At 35.0% G+C, this 25,701-nt stretch overlaps 1 protein-coding gene and 1 long non-coding RNA gene across 16 annotated transcripts in view; one reads left to right on the top strand and one right to left on the bottom strand.

Annotated features, from left to right (window-relative positions):
- Positions 1-25,701, bottom strand: part of ZMYND11 (zinc finger MYND-type containing 11) — a 153,871-nt gene that overhangs the window by 126,501 nt on the left and 1,669 nt on the right. Inside the window, exons 1-2 of one of the 14 annotated variants that reach the window (XM_077151668.1) lie at positions 1,666-5,568; positions 1,034-1,319 (exon numbers count right to left, since the gene is read on the bottom strand). The exons of 4 other annotated variants lie outside the window; for them this stretch is intronic. The gene's annotated coding sequence lies outside the window, so the exon portion shown is untranslated. Of the gene's footprint in view, positions 1-1,033; positions 5,571-8,285; positions 8,444-25,701 lie in introns of those variants that run through there. 9 more of the 14 variants (XM_077151669.1, XM_077151675.1, XM_077151673.1 and 6 more) reach the window with 9 other exon arrangements.
- Positions 1,803-25,348, top strand: LOC143675397 (uncharacterized). 2 transcript variants are annotated; one of them, XR_013171632.1, is made up of 6 exons: positions 1,803-1,844; positions 1,999-2,176; positions 4,962-5,008; positions 19,914-20,035; positions 23,853-23,953; positions 24,971-25,348. It is a non-coding gene; the product is annotated as an uncharacterized LOC143675397 (long non-coding RNA). The 2 variants fall into 2 exon arrangements; XR_013171626.1 differs by having other exon boundaries at positions 1,809-2,176.

The following is a 25,701-nucleotide window of genomic DNA, read 5'->3' as shown; positions in this document are numbered from 1 at the left end:
AAGCAAAACAAGAAAAGAACAAATAAGCAAAACAAAAATTCCACAAATGATGCTGTAATAATGGAATACTCATGTGGAAAAATAATGAAATATGACCCCACCCAAAAAATATACCCCTCCCCCAAAAATACTCTTAAGATTTTTTTTCTGGAGATACGAAAGTTGATTGTAAAAGCTCATTAGGAAGAGCAAGCAAAATTTCCAAAAAAAAAAACAAAAATAATAAGGAAGAGCTAGCCTTACCAGATAATAATTTCACATAATAGAGCCTTTATAACAAAACAGTATGGTATTGACATGAAAATATAGAGATCAATGAACAGAAAAGTCCAGAATTAGATACAAGGGCTTTTATGGAAATTTATTAAATGGTAAAGGAGGCGTCACAAGTCAGTGGTAAAAAGCATTTTTAATAAGGATATTGGGACAACTAGATAGCCAATAGGAAAAGGATAAAACTAGATCATTTCCTCATGCTGTAAACCAGGATAAATTCCCAATGTTTCAAAATTTTAAATAAGAAATAATGAAATCTTAAAGCATTAGAAGAAAGCATACGTGACTTCCCTAAAACTAGAGAATGGGGAAAAAAAACTTTCCAGTGACTCAAAATCCAGAAACAAAGCCAAAGGAGAAAATATTGAAAAATTTGACTACCACCACCAACTATCACCAAAACAAACCTGAAATCAAAACAAAACCTAAAAGCATATAAGCAAACAAAATCAAAATCTTTTGCACTGCCAAAGTAAACTATAAACAAGGTAAAAAACAAAGACAAATTGAATAGGTAAAAATCGTTTTTAAATTTGCAAAGTATATTATAAATGAAGGGCCAATTATCCCCAATCATGAAAAAAACCCTCTAAAATTTCAGAAAAAGCCAAAAACCCAATAGAAAAAATGGGCGAAAGATACGAACAGGCAGAGAACAAAAAAAGTATTGCAAAAGGCCCAGAAACTTAAGGAAAGATGCCTAATTTCACTCATAATTAGAGAATTATACTTTAAAACTACATTTAAGGACTCTCACCTTTTATTTTTTTCTGCAAGAGTGCCCGCATATCTTTTTACATGTGTATTCAATAAATTTCTGCCTGTTTACTCTATGGCTATGTCGTGCCCTTGAATTCTCTCATGCCTAGCCAAGAACCTAGGGAGCCAAAATCCAACATGTTTTGGCAAGCCAGCCAAGGGACACTGCTCTCCAATCTTCTGGACAGGTGAGTGCCGGGGGACTTGGCAACATGCATTCCCTTTTTCTTCTTGCTTGGCTCATTGCTATTCTCTCTTATGTCCTCATGCAACTCTGTGTCTGCCTGAAAGGGTGGGATCATTTTCACTATTCTCTCTAGGAATCTAGGGGCTCAAATCTGGCTCCCCTCCCCGCCCCCAGGACATAAATTTGGTCCACCCTAAGGCTCTGGCTCCCTCCTGGGAGGTTACAGGAGTGCCATCTCCACACTGTGTAAATCCAAGGAAGCTCAGGGTGGTGGCTGATACCACCCTTTGGGACCCAACTGGGGAATTCTCCCTGAATCACACAGGAGTCTATAGGAGCCAAATCAAGTCTGTCTCTCCTCAGCTGAGAGTCCCCTACACTCTCTTTTCCTCCCCTTTGAGGACCCAGATCCTTTCTCCTGCTTAATCTGTTCCTCCTTTTACCTCTACAGAGGTCCACTCCCCTGCCTCCATAAACATCTCCCTCTAACTCCTCTGTGTGGCTTTCAGTGCCTTCTAAAACATTCCATCTGTTCTAACACAAAATTCCAGGCTAAGGATTCTTACACCAAACAAGGTATTGTCTTTAACATTCTAGGGAGCCACCTCTGGCTTAGGCTACAGTATGTCCATACCTAGACCCCTCTAATTGCCTGAAAAGCATACTAAGCCACGTTCTTTAAGGAGCTCGATTTCCTTGCTGCATGTTCTTTCCCTCTAGCTTGATTCCCTCCCTAAAGTTTCTTTGCTTGTGACAGATCCTTTTTATTCTCTTAGGCAGTACTCCAGGCAGTGAGTTAAGAGCACAAACACCCAGGAAAGCAAGTGGGTCAGTTCAGCAGCTTCAGGATGGTACCAGGCCATCCAATTCCTGAGTCTTCAAGAACCCCACATGATGCCCAGGGATAGGGAGCCTGATCCCATGGTGCCAAGGGACCAGTGCCTGGAACAGCAGGTTGGTGACCCGGGACACTGGGCATTGGTACAGAAATCTGCCTTTTTCTTCTCGCTCTTTCTTAAAAATAGGTCTATTTCCAGTATTCTGGCTGACAGTCCATTGGGCTGTCTGCTACAAAATTGGGATTATCTTCCCACCACAGAACTAAAAAGGGAAAATTTATTTTCTACTACAGTACTGCCTAGCCACATATTGCCTGGAGTCAACATTGGCCCAAGAATAGGACAATCAGCTATAATCCTATCTTAAACAATTATCTCTTTTTTTGTAAGAGGGAAGCAAAGTGCATGAAATTCCTTAGATACAATTTTTATATCAGGACAAACCCATGAAGGGCTCTTGCAAATTATGTTATGCCCTAGAGGATTATAAAAAACTTCTTTCTCAAAACTCTTCTTTGTGAAAGAAGGCAAATACTCTAAATAACCTTCTTTGAAACAGCCCCCCTTCCAAGAATCCTTGTTTAGTCTCTATTAAAACCCATTGAGGCCAAATATAAAAACCAACAGTGAATATAAGCATAGCCCTCCAAAGGGACACTCAATTACAATACCATCCTCTAGTCTATAAAAGATAGAAAAAGTAGTCAGAAATTCCGGAGGCCCAGATATTTGTAGCTCTCCATCAAAACAAAGACAATAAAAGAGACTTTCATTTGTGTTGTGCCCATGTCTCAATTTCCTTTAAAAGAGAAAATACCTGTCTGTTAAAAGGCATGAAAAGATGTACCACTAATGTGGTTACTTGTAATAAGCTAAGGGAAGTCACTCAGGATAAAGAGGAAAACCTAGCTTTGTTGTAGGCGAAGCTAGGAAACTTTAAAAAGTTATTATGTAAGCCCAGAAGTTCCAGGAAGGTCAAATCTTGCTGGGCACCCATTTTATCAATCAATCTGCCCAACATTTGGAGAAAGCTGCAAAAACTCTCCACAGACCTCAAACTCCCACTAATGACTTATCAGAAACTGCCTTTTCTGTAATAATCGAAACAAAGCTGAGGAAGAGAAAAAGGCAAAGAGAGGTAAGCAAAAGACCAAAGAACAGGCTCATCTTATTGTAGTCGCTGTTAACAGCAGCCTGTCCTCTCGAAATTACCTGAATCGTGGTTCTAGGCCTCAAAAGCTTTCCTTCAATTGTGAGTCAGAGGGCCAGTGGCAAAGGGGGTGCCAGAAACCTTAAGTCAACCCTCCACCTGAGGACCTACAAGGCCTTGCCAAAAGTGCCACCAACATGGGCTTCAGACCCAGGGACTGACTGCCCTGTCACCCAAAAGGGGGTCAGAACAGCTGCTCAAGCTCTGCTTGCAGCAAGTAAAAAAAACTGAGGGTACCTGAAGCCACAGACTTCACATCTGACCAACCTAGAGGAGCCCCGGGTGACATTCGACATAACAGATAAGATTATGAATTTCTTGGGCGGGCCACGGTGGCTCAGCAGGTAAGAGTGCTTGCCTGCCATGCCCAAGGACCTGTGTTCGATTCCCGGTGCCTGTCCATGTAAAAAAAAAAAAAAAAATTATGAATTTCTTAATTAACACTAAAGTCACTCTGTCCTAAACTGCCACTCTGGGCCTAACTCCACTCAGACATGCCTAATTATGTGAGTTGACAGTAAAGCCAAAACTAAAACCTTCACTACCCCTCTTTTTGTAATCCCGAGTCCCATCAATTTCTCGTCTCAATGTCCCATCCCCTTCTAGGAAGGGATCTTCTTCATTCCTTGGGAGACACTGTAAGACTAATAAACCCAACTAGTATTTAGCCCCTTGTTTACTCCTAGGCCCCTACTAAATCTGAGACTCTTGGCATCCCCCTAAAAGTCCTTAAGCAAATAAACCTGTCTATATAGAATAAAGGCACCCCAGAGCCAGCCCACTGAGTAGTCCTGTCTGAATTCAAATTTTCAGTGCTAAATCTTTAAAAACATATTCTTTTATATCCCTCTTCACCCTAACTCTCATTACCTATTTTTTTTTTTAGTGTGGTACCTTTATTACAATTGGTGAAACAATATTATTATAATTATACTATGAAATATAGTCCATAGTTTTACATTAGGGTTCAGTATGTTATATGTTTCTATGGTTTTAAAAAAATTTTATTCTCACGACAGATATATATATACATGTAAAATTTCCCTTTTAACCACTTTGAAATAAAGAATTCAGTGGTGTTAATTGTATAAACTAAAACTTTTCCATGAGAACAAACAGAAACTCTGTACTCCATTCTTTACCCCAACTCCAGCTATTGAAATATTCTAGTGTCTGACTCAGTGCATTTACATATACTAATTATTTCATAAACATGAGATCATACAGTATTTGTCCTTTTGTGTCTGGCTTATTTCACTCAATACGATGTCTACAAGGTTCATGCATGTTGTCACATGTATCTGAACTTCACTCCTATTTACAATTGAAGAATATTCCATTGTATGTATATACCACATTTTCTTTTGTCCATTCATCTGATGAACACTTGGGTTGCTTCCATCTTTTAGCAATTGTGAGTAATTCCACTATGAACATAGGTATGAAAATATTTGTTCGAGTACCAGTTGCTTTTAAAATAGCAAAAACTTACAGATAAAATTCCTACTCTACTCATTTAGAGGATGCTGCCCCAAGGGCTTCAAAATAATTCCCATATCTTTAAAAATGCCTTAGCAGCAGACCTTGCTGACCTCCAAATGCCTCAAAGCACAGTCTTGCAAAATATTAACTTTGTAAAGTAATACATTTCTAATGTGAAAGAAAATTTTATTTCTTATGGTCATTACAGATGCCAAGCCCTGAATGGATGTAGAAAGTTGTGGAGAATTTAAGAAAGTAAGTTTTTAATCACCACTAACTACAAGAAGTTATAAAAGAAAAATTTATAAAAGTAAATTCTGTCACCTTCAATACTAACCAACATTTAAAAAGCCTGTTTATAGTATTCAAAAAAAACTTTTTGGAATTCAGATGTTCCATCCTCCAGTTCACTAATTCCAGCCTCTGTCTCTTTAAATCTACCATTGTAGGTTTCCATTGTTTTTTCCATCTTTTCTACTTTATCCTTCAATCCCATAAGTTCTGTGATTTGTTTTTTCAGACTTTCCATTTCTTCTTTTTGTTCAGCCCATGCCTTCTTCATGTCTTCCCTCAATTTACTGATTTGGTTTTTTGAAGAGGTTTTCCATTTCTGTTCGTATATTCAGAATTAGTTGTCTCAGCTCCTGTATCTCATTTGAGCTATTGGTTTGTTCCTTTGACTGGGCCATATCTTCAGTTTTCCTGGTGTGATCTGTTATTTTTTGCTGGCGTCTGGGCATTTAATCAGATTTCCCTGGGTGTGGGACCCAGCAAGTTGAAAGACTTTCCTGTGAAGTCTCTGGGCTCTGTTTTTCTTATCCTGCCCAGTATGTGGTGCTTTGTCTGTCTGCGGGTCCCACCAGTAAAAGATGCTGTGGCTCCTTTAACTTTGGAAGACTCTCGCTGTGGGGAAGGGTCGCCAGCCAACGCGGCTTGGGGGAGTGCCGATCCAAATCTCCCAGCCGGCCCCAGAAGCCGCGTGTGGGGGGGGGCGCCGGCCGCCGCGGCTTGTGGGAGTGCCGATCCAAATCTCCCAGCCGGCCCAGGAAGCCGCGCATGGGGTGGGGCGCCAGCCGCCACGGCTTGGGGGAGTGCCAATCTAAATCTCCCAGCCGGTCCGGGAAGCTGCGCGTGGGGGGGGGGGGCACCGGCCACCGCGGCTTGGGAGAGTGCCGATCCAAATCTCCCAGCCTGCCCGGGAAGGAGAGAGGGAGGGGCTCAAAAAAAAACTTTTGTGTAAAACCATATATGCATACAAAACTGGAATTCAGTTTTCTCTGTAATGTAAATTGTTTGTCCACTCTTAATGAAAGTTTATAAAAAGTGTTTTCTTAACCATCTAAGTACTGTCTAAAAGATTTAAATTTTATATCATATCAGAATAATATCTTTAATGTCTATGTTAACTTTATCATCCTTTATTTCAGAAAACAAGTCTTCTCACTCTTAAAACTGTTACAAAGAATTTGTTTTCTCACCCTGTAAAAGGAGTTAAAGTAAATAGTTTAGCATATTACAAAAAAGTGTTTAAGTATTACAGTAATTAAAAAAAATTTTTTGTCCCTGTTAGCTAAAAATATATAAGTAAAATGTTATTCAGATATTTAGAAATTGTTTAAAATTCCTAAAAACTGAACAATGTTCTATCCTAATACTAATCTGTTTAATGTTAAAATTACAAATCATAGAAACAACCAAATTTACTTCACAGTTACACTACTGTACTCTAAAGCTTCCCTAAAAAGACACATGGTCAGATGTAAGTCCAAACTTCAGGTTAAACAAAAAGGACTTTAAAAGAGCAACAAAAGCTAGTATATAAATTATATTCTACCCATTAATTAACAACCCTAGTAAATGTGTAAAGGTAAAATACAACAAAACTTCTGCTATGGTTTGCGGTTAATAACTCCAATATAAAACAACTGTCAAATGTTTTTATTTCTAAAAGCAGCTTCTATTTAAAATGTCATTGATAATTATGGCTTAAATTATAAGCTCTCATAGCAATCACTCCTAAGCTTTAACTATTATTTGTAAATTCTGAAATGCTTTGCTCTTTGTATAACCTAGTAATTCTCTAAGACTTTATTTCTGTGATGCTTAAAACTCAAAGTTCTCCAGTTCTAAAATTTAGCATTACTCCATACAGCAACTATTAAAAAGCTGTAAATTTTATGAAGCACACTATCTAATTTAACCTGTCTAGTATTTGTAAAGTCCCTTAAAGGACTAAAGAAATAGTAAAACTATTAAACTTCCCCACCTAGGAAATTCTTCCTATTCTGTTAAGCAATAAGGTTGCCGATTTAACAAGCCAAAAAGCCAAAACCCTACGTCGAGGGACTTTAACTCAGAAAGCAAAATGAATTGCCCTCAACTGAGCTCTAAAACTAAAAAAAGGAAAAAGGATATGCCTTCCTAGTCCTGTATACTCACGCAACAATATAGAAAGAGCAAGGTTTTCTCTCAATTAACCACTACCAAAAACCACGCATTTTCTTAAATGCCGTATTCTTACCCATAGAGATACTGTAATTCATTGCCGTGGCCATCAAAAAATAATACATCTCTAGAGGAAATAACCAGGCCAACAGGGCAACCAAAGCTGCAACCCAATCAATCAAGCCCCTTCTAAGCCTCATTCCCAGACCTCTTAGTACATGCGCCCTCTTTTCCCCCACTTTAAACAAAAACAAGCTGTCAACTAAAATTCACTAAAATATGGTCATTTCTTCACTCTTCCCCAGTCTCACTTGGGCCCTACTCTCTCCTGGGCCCACTCAGTTCTGTCTTCTTGCTATTGATTGGCCCTTGCATTTTTAAGCTTCTCGCCAAGTTTATTTCTTTCAGACTAGAGGCATTTCACAACAAACCAATGCTGATGGGAGGATTTTCAGCCATTTCAACCATTCCTCCAGACTCCGTCCCTTTCAACTTAAAAAATAGCCAGAAATTTCTACGCCCAGTTAGGCATGGCCAATACCCCCTGTGACAAGCCAGAAATAGCTGCAGAAGACAGACTCATACCTTTGGGCCTTTTAAGATGAAAAGGTAAGAACTCTGAGGGAAAAGTTAAGGCAGGCTAGAACAAGGACTTGAGAAGGAGAGAAGCCCTTGAACAAGGACAGTTAATCAAGTTCAAGAAGGTCCCTGTTACACAGACACTCTGCCTGAGGTAGGGGGGTGGGGTGGGGTGGGGGGTGGAGCTAAACACCTGTCAACAGCTGACCCATCTGGAGTCAAATGATCCTGCACCTGAGTTAGTCATCTACGGAGAAAGGTGAAGCCAAGTGGCCCATCCAAATACACCATCTACCACCAGGTACCACCCTGGAGAGAACCGTGGGGAAGAGAAAGCCCCAAACAAGGAAGGGGGGTGGTGTAGTTCAGTGGTAGAATTCTCGCTTGCCATGCAGGAGATCCAGGTTTGATTCCCAATCCATGCACTTACCAAAACCAAACAAACAAGCAAAACAAACAACAAATAAACAAAAATTCAACAAGTGGTGCTGCAATAACAGATACTCACATGGAAAAATAATGAAATGTGACCGTACTATATAGCATATAAAAACAAGAAAGAGTCCCACATTGCCTACTGCCTCTTGCCTTTCATTTTTCTTTTCTTGCTAGAGTGCCCGCATGTCTTTTCACATGTGTATTCAATAAATTTTCTGCCTGCTTACCCTGAAAAAAAAAAAAAAAACTACATTTAATATACCACTTCTCATCTACCAGACTAACAGAAAACGAAGCCTGGCAATGTACTCGTTGTACAGGCTTTAGAGAAACACACTCAAACACTGCTGGTGGGAGCGCAAAAATGTCACAATCTTTACGGAAGGGAACATGTAATAACCATGAAAATTACATATGTATTTACCCTTTGACCCAGCAATCCCACTGCAAAATCACAAAATGGTATTTGCACATGGTCATTCACTATAGCAGTGTTTGTAATAGTAAACTAATAGGGGACTGGTTGAATACAGTATGAGGCACCTGTATAGTGGAGAACAAAGTACTGTAAAAAAGAATGAAATCATGTCAAAAGCAACCAAATTAAAAATAGATAAACTGGACTTCATCAAAATTAAAAACCATTATACATTGCTGGAGAGAATGTAAAATGTCACAGCACCGTAAAAAACAATTAGGTGCTTCTATAAAAAGTTAAACAGAGTTACCACAGGACCCAGAATTTCTACTCCTACTTATGTACCCAAAAGAACTGCAAAAGTATGTTCACAAAAAAAACTAAACACAAATATTCATAGCAGTATTATTCAAAATAGTCAAATAGTGGGAATAACCCAAATATCCATCAACTGATGACTGGATAAACAAAATTTGGTATGTCCATACAATTGAATTTGGCCATAAAAAAGGAATGGAGTACTAATAGATACTATAATATAGATGAACCTTGAAAATATTATGCTAAATGACAGAAGGTAGACTCAAAAGGCCACATTTAATATCATTCCATTTATATGAAATATCCAGAATAGGCAAATCCATAAAGACAGAAAGAACATTATTGGTTGCCAGGGGTTGGAGGTGAACGAGGAATGACAACTGATGGTACAGAGTTTCTTCTTGCGATGATGAAAATATTCTAGAATTAGATAGCGTCTATAGTGGCACTACTTTGTCAATATACTAAAAATCACTAAATTGCAGACTTTTAAGGTAACGGGAGCCAATTTTCATGTCACTCTATACAAAAGAGGAGTCAGCAGAGGATTTTTTGAGGATTTTTTTAAATAGCTCCTATTAAAAAGGTCAACTTAAAAGGAATTTTCAAACCACGATTACTTATTTAAATGTCTTCCCTACCCTTCCTTGAGACTTTCCTCCACCCTCCAGAAAAGTAGCTTATGTCCACTTTTGGTGCTTTTCCGTTATTTTAGCTTTTGAAAATAGCTATCATGGAAAATTTCAAATATATACAAAAGTACAGAGAATTATATGAACCTCTTATGTAACTGTCACCCAAATTCAACAATCTATTAACATTTTGCCATATATTTTAAATCTAAATTATTTTCCTCAAATTCCTAAGCTTAGGTCTCAAATATTCATTATATATATATAATGATTTATCTTCAATAACAAAAAATATCAATGCTTAAATTTAAATTATAAAGTTTCATTAAAAACAAGTTTGACTCTTTATAACCCCCTTCCGCTGTCACGAAAAAATATCAAAGAAGTGACACATTGTCTACTACCAACTCTTAAATATGAATGAAAGGATCTGTGCCTAGATCATCTAAAATATAGTAAGGTAGTTTTTGGTTTGTATTTTTAATTTGGCTCTTAGATGATTTTGAATTTTTATTAACATATGAATGTCTGAATCTTATCCTAGAGATTTATGAAAACCCAGACCAAACAATCAGAAACTCCTCACACCACATATTACCTCCCAAGTGAACATAATCAATTAATTTGCTTCCAAATTTATGTTTTGCACATTATCTGAAGTTTACAACAGTGGTTGCATTTTTTTTTCCCACTTAAATAGAGGCCCTTAAGCTAAAGCATGTAGTAGATTACTGATTAAAAATTAATCGTTTAAGCATTTAGCATACTTATTTTCAGAAACGAACCACCTGAATAGAGGAAAAAAAGATTTACCACCCATAAGCGACAGTTACATCACTCACATAAGTAAAACACTAAAATACGGTAATACCTGATTTAGCCTTATTTAAAAATAAGATGTTCTATAAAATAAACTTTCCAAATAAATGATGATTTGTTTAAGCATTTTTTAACCAATGTGATTGCAAATCTAACATATTAAAAATTCCCATAGCTGCTTCAACAGAGTATAGTAAACATAATTTAATATTTTTTTAAAAACCCAAGGCCATTATCATATTCAACAGTACAACACCTTACTGAAATATACAGAAGCCGTATACTAAACCAAGGTTTCTCAACCCAATAGCTATTCTGGGTTGGAAAATTCTCTGTTATGGGGGACTGTTCTGTAATTGTTGGAGGTTTAACAGCTTCCGTGACCTCTACATACCAGTCACCTCAAAAATGTCTCCAGGCATTATCAAATATCCCCTGGGGGGAAAAATCAACTAGGTTGAAAAGCAGTGCTGTAAGCTAAATGGTAAAGCTTTTTGTATTCATGTGACAATATCTGTAATTTTTCTACTCTCCTCAGTGTTCACCACCCAGTGGTCAGGTAACCTCCTTTGAGTATGCATGTTTCTCACAGAATTCCCTTTCCCTTTTAAAACTGTTGTAAATCAGTTGTTCACCAAAATATCAGAATACCTCAATTGGTCAGGGTGGTAGAGGGACTAAAGCGCCCCTCCAAATAAAGTGCATGAAATTTTTTAATCATAAATATTATGGCTATTAAGTCGTTTTTGATTTTCAGCCTTGTTTTAATATTTGCGAAAACCAAAAAATATATCTTTATTTTACTAAATAGCCATTTTTATAACATTATAATTTAAACATTCTGAAAATCATTCTGCCCAGGTAGATGAAGAAAAGGCAATTTTTTAGAGTATTTCCAGTTAGATATAGCCAATTTTGGTTAATCACAGCATGGTAGGACAGAGATTACTGTGTTTTTACTGTAAAAAATCAGTGAAAATAACACAATCATTACTGTATTTTTATTAAAAATGTATTATACTTATACAGTAACCACACTAGTCTGTGCTAAATTAACCATAATAATTCAATTCTCAAATATTTTTTATCAAAAGGGAATGGTAAAATAAAATATGAAGGAAATAAGCAATTCTGTATTTCAGAACTGGTAGAATTTGAATGAGTTATAATACATATTAGCACCATGTTGAAGGGATTTAAGGGCAGAGGGACGACAGGAAATAAGTCAATTTTAACAGATGAGAATAATTTACATTAAAAATAACATATCTTGCAAATAACTGTTTTAATGAATTCAGAAGTTAGGAAGACAATTCAAATACTAGTTTATACTTTAATGCACATTAATAATCACAGGATAGCACTATCATCAAAGATCCAGGAGATATCTCAATCAGTTCTGGCCTCTTTTTTTTTCCCCCTTACATTTATCTTTAAAATGATCATTTCTTTGTAATTGCGCTTTTCCATTGTTTAGATTCTGATTACATGGTAATTAACCATAAAGTTGGCTTTTTTTTTTAATTTTTCAATTATTTAGTATTCCACATAAAGGATATTTTACTATGAGTGACCAAATCTTATTTTACTATATATATTTTATTATAATAAATAAGCAACAGAAGAAAGAGCTAGAAAATTACACGGCAAAGGGTCAGAAATAGACTATATCACAAGTGCTGCTAATGTTCACTCCAGCACAGATGGAAAACATCATTCAGAATCGTAACAGACTTTTATGCTAACATTCAACTTCTGGGCAGGTTTGGGAAATACACATTTCTGCCTTGTTCTGATGTATGACATTGTCTTGTTGAACTGATATAATATTCATCTCAAAGTTTGTAATGTTTTTAAAAAAATGAATAAAATTTTACTAAATATGAAATAAAATCTAAAATCTTACAATCATTTTATGCATTCTAAAATATCAGGCAACGGTGCATATAGGATAAGCTTTGACAATGAAAGTATGCCAATAAACCTGGCAATTTAGTTAAATTGCCACCTATTTCCGTTATTGCAATACAATGTCTATTTCTCAAGTACTTTGAGTTTTAATTTGGTTAAAATATGTTTCCCATAAATCTTGGAAAGTGTTGTCAATAGATTTGGTCTTATTTTATATTTCTAACTGATTCACAATGACTGCCTAAGGCACTGTGCTGAGAAGGATTCTAAGGTCAAGGAGCAAATTTGTGAGTTATTCGGGGAGGAGGGAGAGGACAGTTTCTAGAAAACTAAAAATATTATTACATTGTCATTAACTGTGGTTTTTGAAGACATACTGTTTCCAAAATAATCACATCTCCTCAACATTAAAAATGGCCACAGCCTGAGGCATGGATATCCCTCTAAAATTTGCCTCGATGGTACTGAGCAAGCTCATATTCATAATGCTTTCATGCTCACTTCAGGTGCATCTTGGCAAACAACTTCCTCGATCTATGGTTACAGTTCTCAAACTTTCCCCTTCACTGTCTTTGAAGATGGGATAGGCTGGGTAATTGCTGACAACTCTCTAGTCTGAGAGAGGGTTCTATAAGAAGAGAAAGAAGAGTGAAAATAAATCACTTTATTATTATCCATTTCAGTTTTCTTGTCTCTCACAGCAAAATATTTAGTTGCCCTCCTTTTAAGTGATATGATATCTTTTTAAAGTACAATACCTAATAAAGTATAAAATTAGTTCCGATACATACTCAAACATATCCAGAATTTAATATACAAATATCAAAAATAGTAAGCTAACTGAATATATTTAGCTTTTATCTTGTTCTTCCAAAAATAAATTCTATAACTATTTATCTTCAAAAAATAGTAATCTAGCGAGCTAATACAAATGCCATTTAAGCACTTACAACGCTACTTCCAATCTTAATTAACTGACAGTGAACGGTATTTTTTTTTTGTATGCTCTATGGTGGGGGTCACATTTCATTATTTTTCCTCTGAATATAACTGACTCTAGATATGATGCCCAAAACTGATGCAGCCATCTTGCAACCATAAAAGGAAATGCCTTTAAATAAAACTAATGCTGAGTATGGTGGACAGGAATAAAACTTCAACAAAGGTCCTTGGTGAACAGGTTTAAGTTGTCGGCGATATCATACCTACAGTCCATCCTATCTCTGGACTTCCAGTTAAATGAAATAGTAAGTTCGCTAAATGTTTAATGCCAGTTTGAGTCAAGGTTTTCTGTAAGCTGCAGTTGAAAGCATCTTGACTGACACAGTAATTATTACCATGTAAGTAGTAATGAAACCATTAACAGGGATGAGACCCTAGAAGGAGGCAGATGGTAAAATAAGAATAGAAGAAGTCCTAGGACACAATATGGAGACACTTCAACATTTAATTCTAGGTAGTAGAGAAGGGGTTGGCAAACACAAAAGCAGCAACCAAAAGGTTATAAAGAAAAGCAAGGCATTAAAGAAACCAAAATTTAAAAAGTTTTCCAAGGAGGGATGCCCAGCTGTACCTCACATGCTGCTGAAAGATCAAGTAAAATGAAGACTGAAAAGATCTACCGGACTCTGCAACTTGGAGATCATTGTGTTGACCTTATCTGGAACACTGTCAATAGTCTATAGAAGCTGGACTGGGGTAGAATAGAAAATAAGTAGAATGTGAAGAAGTAGAGAAAACAAAAGAAAAGACAATTCCTCTAATGAGTGTTCAGAGAGGCTAGAAGCAATGGAGGGGAAGAGAGAAAAAACAGAGAGGTGGGTTTTTCTCTTCTTACCCTCTACTTAGGGGTACAGTGGGAAATAAGACTTTTAGAAAGTCAGACCAAGAACAGACTCTAAAATGTCCTGAATGAGAAAATTATAATCCCTGAGGGAAGGAAAATTAATGAGAAGACCCTTATAATCACCTCAGCTTCCTATCTAGTAGCAATTTCCAGTCCACAGTGCGAGAAAGATGAATCCCAACTGAGATTGCAGTCTCAGTGGGTTGAAGAGACAGATCAGAGTTTGGAGTGGCCAATTTTGAATTTAGCATTTCTTTTGGTAGAATTTAAATTTTTCAATGTCAATTACTTTCTGTGAATCAGACTTCAGATACTGTTCCCTTCACATTATTTATAATATTTAGGTCATTCTATGAAATGATAGTTCTAGTTAAGAAAATTTTTGACTTGTAATAATATACCCATCTAAAATCTTCCATTCTATTCTTCAAGTTCAAATTTTTTTAAACTATTCTCTTTAAAATGAAATTCTCAACAAAAAGATAAACAACCCAATTTAAAAATGGCCAAAGGACTTGAACAGATACTATCTCCAAACGATATACAAACGGCTAATTATGAAAAGATGCCCAACATCACCAGCCATCAAAAAAACCCAAATCAGAACCACAAAGTGATATCATCTTACACTCACTAGAATGGTTATTATTTAAGAAAATGAAAAATTAACAAATGCTGGAAAGGATGCAGAGAAATAAGGACCTTAGTACACTGCTGATGGGAATGTAAAATGGCAGTTCCTCAAAAAGTTAAACATTGAACTACTATATGACCTGGAAATCTACTTCCAGGCATATACCCCAAAGAATTGAAAGCAAGAACTCCACGAGATAGCTGCACACCAATGTTCATATAAACATTATTCACAATAGCCAAAAGATGGAAGCAACCCAAATGTCCATCAGCTGATGAATGGATAAACATAATTGGTGTGTATGTATACACACACACACACATTTATATACACACACAATGAAATATTACTCAGCCTTAAAAAGGACTGAAATTCTGATGCATGCTACTACATGCATAAACTATGAAGGTATGCAGAATGAAATAACTGAGAAACAAAGGGACAGATACTGTATGAGTCCACTTACATGAAACAGCTAGAATATGCAAATTCTTAGAGACTGATAATAGAGTACAGTTTGGGGGGTTGGGAGGGAGAATGGGGAGTTAATGCATAATGGTTGTAGAGTTTCTGTTTGGGGTGATACGAAAATTCTGTTAATGAATGGTAGTGAGGGTAGCACACATTGTGAATTTGATTAATCTCACTAAATGCTTGGGAGTGACTGAGCGGTAAAGTTTATGTTGCACATGTTTCTACAATTAAAAAAAAAAGTTACTAAAGAGACAATGACAATTAAATGCAACTCAGGATCCTGGACTGGATCTAATAATGGCAGAGGAAAAACCTAAAGGACATTACTGGGACATATGAAAAAAATAGAAAATGGACTGCACACTTTTTTTTCCTTCTGCATGGGCAGGCACCAGCAATCGAACCCGGGTCTCTGGCATGGTGGACTGTAAGCTTTTGCCAATGTTAAAAATGTCTTGATCTTGATCAATGTACTTAAAGGTGGTTACATAAGTAAATGTCCTTCTTCTTAGAAAATATACATGTAAGTGTTAAGTGTTCATGGAATATGATGTATATAACCTACTCTCAAATGTTTAGAAAATAGAAGGATACAACAAATGTGGCAAAATGTTAAAAGTTGGTGAATCTGAGTAGCTGGGTGTGGGGTATGGGGAGGAGGTCAATATGTTGGGAGTTCTCTGTATGGGTCTTGTATTAATTTTGCAACTGCCTATATATTTGAAATCATTTCAAAATTTTAAAAAAATGTAATTCTAACAACAAATTAACAAAATAATTCATGGATGTACCTGGCAATTTGAAACTGAGAAAATTATGTATATTTAAGAAAATCTGACCTAACTCACTTTAAAAACAGATTAACACTTTATCACCTGAGGTATAACTGGAAGAAAAATAAAACAAAACAATAAAAGGACTAAACCAGTGGGATAAACAGTGTATCCAAATCAACTCTAGACTAGTCACTAGCATACGACCAGAAGTGCAAATGAAGAACACTGTTCACACCCTTGTTGAAAACTCTACCAATAGTCAGCATCAGGTCAAATAAACTTTCCCTGTGTCACTTCCTAATATTCTGTTTCTCTTTCTTAAAAACCTATCTGCCCCAGACCTGGACTTTTGCGGATTTTGTTGGAGGATTAAAAACCCATATTAAAGAGGAATTAACAGAAACCTTCGTGATTATTGGGCAAAACACAGGTTCAAAGGATTATGGTGAAGCCTCAAAATGGTTTTGGAAGAGTTATATAGGGAAAAATGTGCATACTGGCAAGTAATAAGTCAATCTGGACACTCAGAGTGACAAATTCTCATAGCTCAAGGGCTTCTTCCCAGAGCAAAGAAAAGTCATAGTGTTCTGATACTCAGCTGAAATCTACTAGTCATACTCTTCTGATATTCAGCTACAATCTACTCTTGTCATACTCTTACGATAATCAGCTAAAATCTACTCCTGTGGGCATAAATCTAAAATCTGCTCTTATGGTCAGACTTCTGCAGAACCTCTAAATGGAAAAGACACTCCCTTCTAGCCCCCAATCTGGAGGAATATGAAGAATCATTTGACATCCAGATAAAGGCTTAAAAAGAGAGGGCTAACCAGACAGTTAAGCAAAGCCAGAAAAATATTCTCAAGAAAGGCTTACTATCAACTGCAGTTGCAACCTCAACTGCCCCAGAGAAAAACATCCAAGCTTTTCTGATACAGATCAGGATTACCAGGAATCCTACAGAGAGTTTACAGAACATAGCAGGAACATTATCCTGCTGCTTCTCAGTCATAATATTGGAATGCCCAGAAACATTCAAATTTCATGGCAGCCTATCACATGAATAGCATTTATCTGCAGAATGTAATGTGGAGTAAGTAGTGATTATGAACTATATCTGAGCCTGAAATATCAACTAATGAGCCCTTTGGATATCCATCTTCCCTCACCTACAAAAGAATGGCAATACAGTAGAATTTTTAAAGAACTTGAAAAAACTTAAGTTTTTCCTTTAGAATGTATTTATTTTTCAGCTTGTTATGATTTAAGCCAAGTATGTCCTCTTTCTTCAGGAAATATCACGGATCAGGTTTCTGAAAGAAGACTTATATGATACAGAGCTAACCATGTTAAAAAGAATTACTTTAAAAGAAGGCATAGTATTCCACATTAAATTTTTTTTAATTTGAAACTTGAAAAGTTAAAAAATATAATCTGTGAAGCTTTTGAAAAATAGAGCACACACACACACACACACACACACACACACACAAAATAGAGCACAGGCTCACCCCCAGAGATTCTGATTCAATAATGATTTTGTAAAAAAAAAAAAAAAAAAGGTTAGGTAATTCAAATGCTGTCATGATTGATAATCAATAATGGAAAACAGATTAAATCACTTGGTTCCTAATGTGAATTGTATAGCACTGTCATCCAAAATTCAAAAAAATTTATTTAAAAGAATAAGAAAAAAAAAAAAAGAACAAATAAGGTCCAAATACTACTGGCTAAGACTTAACAATAGTACACTTCATTAGCATTTGTTAAAAAATGCAAATAAATCTAGAAAGTCAATCTTTAAACCAGACAGCTGGTTGTTCAACTTTTAATTTACTTGAAAGTAACTGCAACTAAAACTAGTTTTATTTTAATAATCCTAAGAAAATAACATTTAACATCAAATTAAATGGTCACATCTTACTTGAAAACATGCAACATGAAAACTGATCAGGAGCAAGAGGTTTCTTAAGATTGTATGTGTAGAATATACAAAGTGTAGAATAAGAGATATTTTAAAATAAACGATCTCAGGTATTTGGATAAATTTTGTATTTGGATAAATTTTGTATTTTTAAACATATAAGAAAAATACTAAAGTATAAGTACAGTAGAAAAGTAAATTACCTTACACATATATAGTATAATTAGAAAAGACATCTTTAATGGTGAGTAAAACTGTTAAAAAAATCTACTATTTATGCCAACAATAAAAACCCCAAATAAATTAATCTTATTTTTCCTACTGCAAGACCTGCACAGTTAAAGTAGGTATATTTTATATTAATCAGGGAAGGGTCCATGTCAAAACCCAATTGAAAATAAAAGATCTGTTCTCCTAAACAGCATTTCTAAGGTGCAGTTTTGAGATAGAAAAGCAATCAACAAGGAGGTAAATCAAAAGTGTGCAAAAAAGAGAAAACTAAAAACTTCATTAATAACTTTCAAGTTGGAATATGTGCTGATTTGAAAGGATTATGTACTCTAGAAAAACCATGTTTTAATCCTGATCCATCTTGTGGAAGCTGCCATTTATTTTAATCCCTATTCAGCACTGCAGATTGGAAATTTGACTAGATTATCTCCGGAGATGTGATGCACTGAATTGTAGGTATTAACCTTTGATTAGAGGGAGGTGTGACTCCACCCATTCCAGGTGGGTTTGATTAGTTTACTGGAATCGGTAAAAGATTAAACATTTTGGAAAAAGCTTCAGAGCCACAAGAACCACAAGAGCCCACGCAGCCAGACCTTTGGAGATGAAGGAAAACGCCCCCAGGGGAGCTTCATGAAACAAGAAGACTGGAGAGAAAGCTAGCAGAGGTTGCCAAGCTCACCATGTGCCTCTACAGTTGAAAGAAAAACCCTGAATATCATCGGCCCTCTTGAACCAAGGTATCTTTTTCCTGGATGCCTTAGATTGGACATTTCTATAGTATTGCTTTAATTTGGACATTTTCACAGCCTTAGAACTGTAACTGTAAACTAGCAGCTTAATAAATTCCCCTTTTTAAAGTCACTCAGTTTCTGGTATGACACATTCCGGCAGCTAGCAAACTAGAACAGGATACTTTCCACATGTTTAGCAGTCATTCAAATAATACCAATGACTACTCTGCTGATTTGAATCTGTAAATGCTACTCAGTTGATCTTCTCTCTTCACCATATGCTTCTCATGAAATGACATTTTATTCTAGATATCTGTAAACACCATATAGAATTTTGAAACCTTAGCACTTAATAGCAACTTTTAAGAAATTAGCCATTTCAATCCAAATTGAACTTATCCAATAGAGAAAATGTTAAAAGATTCCTTAAGACAATCAGGAATTCTAATACAGTAAAATGTTAGATTTAATTCCAAATATTTTCAAACATTTTTCTCAAATATATATTTAAAATAAAGATTATAGGCCCCTCCCCGACTCAAGCCAAGCTACCTTCATAAGGTGAGTTGCCAATAGTGATGGCAAGAAAATGAGCCAATTATCTATGCTTGTTCTTGGATTATTAGCTGCCATTACCAGTAAAACTGGAATTAGCCAGAACTTAACATAGGGAATGTTATTACCAGTTTTCTAATATTCTTTTCTTTCCAACCTCCTGCTTTTGTAAGTAGAATGAGCATAATTTTAATTATTTTATTATTCAGCAGTTTGCAGACTTAGAAAAAGTACATTTGGAAGATGAAGGTTTATCAGTATAAAGATCCAAGAAGTTGAAGGAATTTTAGGTTTATGGTAGCATAATAGAGTACAGGCTTGGTAGTCATAAACTTGAATTCAAATACCAATTCAATTAAATATTCTCTGCAACCTTGGGCACTAGTAACTTAACTCTTCTGAGCCTATTTCCTTTTTTAAAAGGTTATAATACTTTCTCATGATGCAGTTGTGAAGACTAAATGAAATGATTGCCTAGAATAGTAGGAGCTGCCACAAGCAATATGATTCTGATGGAACCCAGGTTCCTAAAATCTGCTCACAGAGTAAGTGGATTTCTAAAGTGACCTAATGTGCATATAAAATCAATTATAGAATATTGTTTAAATGTATTTATATCAGGCTATTTATATTTATCCACATGCCCACATGATAAATGTTTAAACTATGAAAGAAGATCTGTTTTTTTAAATTATATTTTAAATTTACTCAGCACACAAGCACACCAAAGTAGGAAAAAACAAAACACTGAAAAGCTTAAATAAGATCTACCTTTCACATAAATGTTCAAATAATTGCTAGAAAGTATATATCTTTTATAGTTATTACAGCTCTTTTTTTTTTTTACCAGCACTGTGAAGTTACTAATCATAAAGTTGTTTTAAAAAAAACCTTATTGGTTATCACAGTAAAATTTCAAAGTTACAAATTAGAATACTAAAAAATCATCAAATCATCAGCACTCAAAAATAATCTTAACTCAAATACGATGTACCTTAACTCAAATGCACTGTTTCATAAACCCCATTATTTCTCTATTACACTTTATTGTGCTTGCTTGGCTAATTTTGTTACCCTAAACTGTAAACTCTACAAGAGCAGGGACCCTCTTATTTTGCTCACCTTACTACCTAGCAAGTGCCTGGCATATAGGAAAGCCCCAATAAATATAACTGAATGTATGAATGAATGAACTGTAGAAATTCAAATTGGACTTATTCTACCTTATTTAAAGAAAATACAATATAGTATTTTAGTGTGATCTAATTATGGAATTACTTGCACCACCATAAAAGCATTTCTTTAAAATAAAACTAGTTTATCTGGTATACTTAAGTAGTATTCAGTTTTAAAAAAGTAAAAACACTTCATATAAGGTTTCAGCAACACAAATTTCTCCAGTTGATACATAAAAGCACATAATACAATTGCTAATTATAGTCCTATTGCTCAAGAAAAAATAGACATAAGAGTCTATACAATTCTCTTAAAAACTTCAATATAACAATATTCCCATTATCTTTGTCATTTCTATTTCTTTAAATTCACTTAAAAGTTAGGCAAATTTTTAACCATTTATGTGGTACTCTGTTATGTTGGGAACATTTGCTGATGTTCCCAACTTTATGTAAAATTTGACACATGCAATACAACTAAACTTTACAACTTAATAGTATGACTAAATTATGAAAGCATTTGCACATAAGTGTATTTCTACAACTGTCTGATCAAAGACATTTAAAAAGATCATATCCTGCATTATTTTTGTCAAATTACTTTAACTTGTAAAAATGTAAGGTGCTAAACTTCCCTTTAAAAAAAACCTGACTTAAAATCAGAAAACTCCTCTTGAATAAAAAACATGCAAAAATATACAGTAAAAGATAAAACACCTAAATATTTACAAGATCTAAATAATTTGCTGAATTAACAATTTGCTAAATTTTCCTACTAAAATACATTAAAAGACTTAACAAATCCTAATAAATAATTCCAAATACATGGTTTTTAATTTACAAAAAATGTCTTTGCATGTCCAAGTAATTTTAATATCAAATCTTGGATAGCACTTTCACAAAACAAACTAAATAACCCTCTAAGAATTCTATGTAGAGAAAATCAGGAATAGCAGACATTCTCATACACACACACACACACACACACACAAAAGATCTTTCCTTTAAGTAGTAATTCATTTCTGCAGGTTTAAAAACTTACAGAAAAGTCTTGATTATTCAAAAACTGTTCTACTAGACATTTAGATTCGGATTCTAATTTCTCTCCCAGTATCTTCATTTCTACCATTTTACCTTTTATTCCAGGAATTCTCAAACTTTTATGGAATGTGGATCACATTCTCTCTCAAAACGCCTAATTCATCCGCCTTTATTTAGTTTGTGTGTGGGGTGGGTATTTAGGGGGGTGCATGCTGGGATGGAGGGGTGCTACAAGGAAGTGGGTCTTCCAAAACAAAGCAGAAGACAGCTACTATGATTTTGAGTTAATAACGTATAGGTTATTTGCTGGTCTTTTTTTTTTTAAAGAAGGATAGTATATGTAAATAACTTGACACAGTGGCTAAGACATGGTAAATACACAGTACATGATAGATGTTATCATGGTACTCCTTTATGTTATAAAATGTGGAGATCAACACATTTCAAAAATTAAGACTAAAGGAAGACAAACCTCCAGGTCATTAATGATTTTCACAGAATCACTATGCCAAAGCAGATTTAAATTTGTTTTGAAAAAGTTGACAATGCCACTATAAATAACTTGAAGTTATTAGGCAAGAAATAAGGGTAGAAATTAAAACTCAAATCAGTTATTTTTTACTGTTCGTCAAAACTTTGGTGAAGGATTAGTTCCAATAACAATCAACCTGAAAAGGTGACAATCAGTGTTTCTTTCTTCAGAAAGTCTGTTTTAGGCAAATATAAAATATACAACCTAAAGCAAACAAACAGTGGACAGATGTGGAAAACAGAGAAAAATATTAATTTAAAACCAAATGGTTAAAATAAGAGCTCTCACACTGTGTATTTCAGTTACTATATTATTCAGACTGTTAAAAAGTAATGATAAAAAATTAAAATCACTTCAAGTAAATGAAATCTGAGACTTATAAAAAAACACTTTTTTTCCAATATCCTGAAATAACTAAAGTGGAAAAAATAGAGATTCAGAGATAAGCTATGACAGTCAAATACAAATTAATAAGACAAGGCATATATTACATGAGCATGCCATGCTGCAATTTCAGATCTCCACCCTTTTCATTATTCCACAAAATAATTTTCCACCCTTGGTTTAATTATTATCCTGAGTTGAAAATTTGACTTATAAACCACTATTAACACCTACTATGTATATGGAAGTCAGTTTTTCTTAATAAGACTTTCTGAAAAAAAACAAGGGGTACAATGAGTGACACAAAGCAGAAACAAAACAAAAATAAAATTGCAAGTTCCACAATGGGAAACAAATGTTAAAATCAATGATAAATGAAGTTTTGGAATATCTGTGAAATTCCATTTAAATCCATGCTAGGGCATTGCAAGGTTTCAAAAGTTACGGTATATACTGTACTTACTATCAGCATGCCAGACTACCATTTTCAGAAGTAACTTTTATGCTGGTAACTTTTTAAAAATATTGATGGATGTACAAAACACATTCCCTCTTGTAAGAGAATAAAGAAAACACAGTGAAGAAATAAATAAAACTCTCAATATAAAAGGAAAGAAAATGCCATCCTTCCCACTTAGATTATTTAAGATTAGAATTTCATTGGGAACCCAATACAGCCTAGATCAGAACACAGTATATGGAAATACCTTTATTGAGAATATAAATTGAGGATGTGTATTTCCTGCCGACTAGAAAATAATGCATTGTAATAGGGGTTCAAATTGTGTAAACCTATCCTACATAAGTAATAATAAAAGGTAGGACTGAAAGCATCTAATAAATACTTAGTGCTATGTGCCAGGCACTCCTTTAAGTGCTTAAAGAGTTAACTAATCCTCACAACAACCCTGTAAATTTGGTACTATTATCATCGTCATCTTTTTTTCAAATGAGTAAAACTGAAACAAGGGATGTTAAGGTTAAGTAAATGCCCAAGGTCACTTTGCTATAAAAGACAGAGGTGGGATTCAAACCTAAACTTCAAAGTGTGCTCAGAATCATGTTATTAGTTCTCTCCCTCTAATCTAAAGACAAAAAAAAAAAAAAAAAAAAAAAAATCCTATCACTCTAAAATTCTCAATGTTAAATCCAAGTTAAGGTTTTCAAACAGTGGAAACTTTTTAACCATCCTAAGATCAAGTTTGTACATTTTCTCCTTTCTTTTCCCAGATACAACCTCTTTGCTTAAATGTAATGATGCTCTCCATGTAGAATTCAACTGAAGGAGGTAAAACAAAAACAACCCTGATCCCAGCGGGTTACAGCTTTAAGTAAGCAACTTATTTGATACTTCTATTACAAATATTAAAATTCTTAGATTCAATTAGTGTTCTGATATCCTAAACATGCTCAATTAAGGTAAGCGAAAGGTTATGAAAGCCTCTATTATTATACACTATCTGAATAACCTTAAAAGTTAAAAGGCGGAGAGGGTTACAAAGGGGTGAGAGTTCAAATAAATATATGTCAAATCATTAAAATTACATGCACTCCAAGTGCCAACATAATGAAATCCTAGGAATATTTAAGAACTAAATTTTAGCATTTTAACTGATTTTTCTCTGTCAAGCTGGGAACACTTACATGTATGTTATTTTAGCACCTTGCAACAGGTAACTGCAAAAATAAATTGCTCGATTACAGAATGTAAAACGGGGATTATATAATGCAAATAACAACAGATGTCATGGGTACTGATATTTGAATTTTCATATAAACAATATCCGTGAAAAAGTACCAACTAAAATACAGAAATTATCTGTTCATCACAGGTAGAATTATATAAGAAAAATATTTTATTGGTTCTGTCATAACTACATAGTAACACAACCCTATCTTCACATCTTTGATTCTTTAACCTGGCCAAGGTCTAAAGTAGAGTTGACCAAAATAACGACTGCAATGTAACCAGCACCAGTTAGAAAAAAAAAAAAGGTATTGATATGCCTGTCAGAAATATGTTATATCCTACTTGTACAAATTAGAAAGAAAAAACTAATGACCTTGTCTACCTACCAGAAAGTATTTAAACTTTATAGTACAACTAAGACTATCTCCCTGGTAAGTGACCTCCAACTATTAATTGTAATTAATGATCCAAAGGCCTGAAAAAGTTATGCATACTATAATTACTAAGCTAAAACTACCACATTTTTTCAGTTTAAAAGAATGTAAGTAAAAGCTTATTTTCAGCCTTTCAAAAAACAGAAAAATTATTTTTAATAATTTATTAAAATTATTCTTGCCTTCCATATAAAACCGAAGCTAATAGTTATTCTTCCTTCAAGGCTTATTATAGGATTCGGCATGACAAGAGTGAGGTAGTGCGAAGTCCCTCACGTTAAGTCCCCGGAGACTTTAAAAACTCAAGAGAGACTGCTTTTTCCACTCCACTAGCCACTTGCTTCAGCAGTTTCCCTCACAGAATGCAGTGGTTTACTAAAATCACCATCAGACATTTATCAAAACGGACTTTCCTTGTGGGAATGTTTTGCAATTTGTACTACCTTCCCAATTCATTTAGCGCTTGCTTATTTAAATACACAAAGCCGTTTCATACTTCATAAATACACATGAATAAAATCGCGTATTATATACAATTAGCGTGCCTCCACAGAAGAAGGGAGAAAAGCTCGAAGGGAAACAACGTAAATAAAAGTTTTATGTTCCACGCGACTCATGGTCTGCCTCACTACATCTCCGAGGTCCTCCGCGCCCCCATCCCTACCAGAAGGTGCAAGGGAAGCGGGATGACACCTTCCTAAAGGAGTTCCCACTTCATCCCAAAGAAACTTAGACAACCACAAGGCACGACTGTTATGAGCTTCCTCCAAAAGCAGCAGCTTTTGTCCAATGCTCTCAATAGAAAGAAAAGTGGTAGATTCCTCAGGAAAATCCTTGAGGCTAGACTGAGAGGCGCAGAAACACAATTCACTGGGGAAGGAGAGAAGTTGGGGAGATGGTGTGCAAATGAAGGAATTGCTACCAAAGAGGGGGAGAGGAACCTGTTGCGGAAGGA

Source organism: Tamandua tetradactyla, chromosome 1 (genome assembly GCF_023851605.1).
Source record: "Tamandua tetradactyla isolate mTamTet1 chromosome 1, mTamTet1.pri, whole genome shotgun sequence".
NCBI classification, from domain to species: Eukaryota; Metazoa; Chordata; class Mammalia; order Pilosa; family Myrmecophagidae; genus Tamandua; species Tamandua tetradactyla.
This window is presented reverse-complemented; position numbering and strand designations above follow the sequence as displayed.